Raw genomic sequence first — 3,232 nt, forward strand, 5'->3', positions numbered from 1 at the left:
ACCTAAACGGCAGTGCCACAAATAAGTTGCACTATCATTATCAACTCTGCATCTTTTGGCTTCAATATTATGAATATGTGTGTCACTACTATCGAGATTTAACATAAATAGACCACTCTTCAAGGGTGCATGACCATAAAAGATATTACTCATATAAATAGAACAACCATTATTCTCTGATTTAAATGAATAACTGTCTCGCATCAAACAAGATCCAGATATAGTGTTCATGCTCAACGCTGGCACCAAATAACAATTATTCAGGTCTAAAACTAATCCCGAAGGTAGATGTAGAGGTAGCGTGCCGACCGCGTCCACATCGACTTTGGAACCATTTCCCACGCGCATCGTCACCTCGTCCTTAGCCAATCTTCGCTTAATCTGTAGTCCCTGTTTTGAGTTGCAAATATTAGCAACAAAACCAGTATCAAATACCCAGGCACTACTGCGAGCATTAGTAAGGTACACATCAATAACATGTATATCACATATACCTTTGTTCACCTTGCCATCCTTCTTATCAGCAAAATACTTGGGGCAGTTCCGCTTCCAGTGACCAGTCCCTTTGCAGTAAAAGCACTCAGTCTTAGGCTTAGGTCCAGACTTGGGTTTCTTCACTTGAGCAGCAACTTGCTTGCCGTTCTTCTTGAAATTCCCCTTCTTCCCTTTACCGTTTTTCATGAAACTGGTGGTCTTGTTGACCATCAACACTTGATGCTCCTTCTTGATTTCTACCTCCGCAGCCGTTAGCATTGCGAAGAGCTCGGGAATTGTCTTATCCATCCCTTGCATGTTATAGTTCATCACAAAGTTCTTGTAGCTTGGTGGCAGTGATTGAAGAATTCTGTCAATGATACTATCATCAGGAAGATTAACTCCCAGTTGAATCAAGTGATTGTTATACCCAGACATTTTGAGTATATGCTCACTGACAGAACTATTCTCCTCCATCTTGCAGTTGTAGAACTTATTGGAGACTTCATATCTCTCAATCCGGGCATTTGCTTGAAATATCAACTTCAACTCCTGGAACATCTCATATGCTCCATGACGTTCAAAACGTCGTTGAAGTCCCGGTTCTAAGCCGTAAAGCATGGCACACTGAACTATTGAGTAGTCATCAGCTTTGCTCTGCCAGACGTTCATAAATCTGGCGTTGCTCCTGCAGCGGGTTTGGCACCTAGCGGTGCTTCCAGGATGTAATTCTTCTGTGCAGCAATGAGGATAATCCTCAAGTTACGGACCCAGTCCGTGTAGTTGCTACCATCATCTTTCAACTTAGCTTTCTCTAGGAACGCATTAGAATTCAACGGAACAACAGCACGGGCCATCTATCTACAACAACATAGACATGCAAAGTACTATCAGGTACTAAGTTCATGATAAATTAAAGTTCAATTAATCATATTACTAAAGAACTCCCACTTAGATAGACATCCTTCTAATCATCTAAGTGATCACGTGATCCGTATCAACTAAACCATGTCTGATCATCACGTGAGATGGAGTAGTTTTCAATGGTGAACATCACTATGTTGATCATATCTACTATATGATTCACGCTCGACCTTTCGGTCTCAGTGTTCCGAGGCCATATCTGCATATCCTAGGCTCGTCAAGTTTAACCCGAGTATTCTGCGTGTGCAAAACTGGCTTGCACCCGTTGTATGTGAACGTAGAGCTTATCACACCTGATCATCGCGTAGTGTCTCGGCAAGACGAACTTTCGCAACGGTGCATACTCAGGGAGAACACTTGTACCTTGAAATTTATTGAGAGATCATCTTATAATGCTACCGTCGAACTAAGCAAAATAAGATGCATAAAGGATAAACATCACATGCAATCAATATAAGTGATGTGATATGGCCATCATCATCTTGTGCCTTTGATCTCCATCTCCAAAGCACCGTCATGATCACCATCGTCACCGGCGCGACACCTTAATCTCCATCGTAGCATCGTTGTCGTCTCGCCAACTATTGCTTCTACGACTATCGCTACCGCTTAGTGATAAAGTAAAGCAATTACATGGCGATTGTATTTCATACAATAAAGCGACAACTATATGGCTCCTGCCAGTTGCCGATAACTCCGTTACAAAACATGATCATCTCATACAATAAAATTTAGCATCATGTCTTGACCATATCACATCACAACATGCCCTGCAAAAACAAGTTAGACGCCCTCTACTTTGTTGTTGCAAGTTTTTTCGTGGCTGCTACGGGCTGAGCAAGAACTGTTCTTACCTACGCATCAAAACCACAACGATTTTTCATCAAGTATGTGCTGTTTTAACCTTCAACAAGGACCGGGCGTAGCCACACTCGATTCAACTAAAGTTGGAGAAACTGACACCCGCCAGCCACCTGTGTGCGAAGCACGTCGGTAGAACTAGTCTCGCGTAAGCGTACGCGTAATGTCGGTCCAGGCCGCTTCATCCAATAATACCGCCGAATCAAAGTATGACATGGTGGTAAGCAGTATGACTATTATCGCCCACAACTCACTTGTGTTCTACTCGTGCATATAACATCTACGCATAAACCTGGCTCGGATGCCACTGTTGAGAAACGTAGTAATTTCAAAAAAAATCCTACGCACACGCAAGATCATGGTGATGCATAGCAATGAGAGGGGAGAGTGTTGTCTACGTACCCTCGTAGACAATAAGTGGAAGCGTTATGACAACGCGGTTGATGTAGTCGTATGTCTTCACGATCGACCGATCCTAGTCCCAAAAGTACGGCACCTCCGCGATCTGCACACGTTCGGCTCGGTGACGTCCCACGAACTCATGATCCAGCAGAGTTTTGAGGGAGAGCTTCGTCAGCACGACGGCGTGATGACGGTGATGATGAAGCTACCGGCGCAGGGCTTCGCCTAAGCACTACGACGATATGACCGAGGTGGATTATGGTGGAGGGGGGCACCGCACACGGCTAAGGGATCAATGATCAACTTCTCTGTTCTAGGGTGCCCCCTGCCCCCGTATATAAAGGAGCAAGGAGGGAGGGAGGCCGGCCCTTGGGGCGCGCCAAGGAGGGGGAGGAGTCCTCCTCCTAGTAGGAGTAGGACTCCCCCTTTCCTAGTCCAACTAGGAGGAGGAAGGGGGAAGGAAGGAGAGGGGGAAGGAAGGGGAGGGGGGCGCGCCCCCCTCCCTAGTCCAATTCGGACTCCCTATAGGGAGGGGGCGCGGCTGCCCCTTGTGGGCTGCCTCCCCTCTTCC

Source organism: Triticum aestivum, chromosome 4D (genome assembly GCF_018294505.1).
Source record: "Triticum aestivum cultivar Chinese Spring chromosome 4D, IWGSC CS RefSeq v2.1, whole genome shotgun sequence".
NCBI lineage: Eukaryota > Viridiplantae > Streptophyta > Magnoliopsida > Poales > Poaceae > Triticum > Triticum aestivum.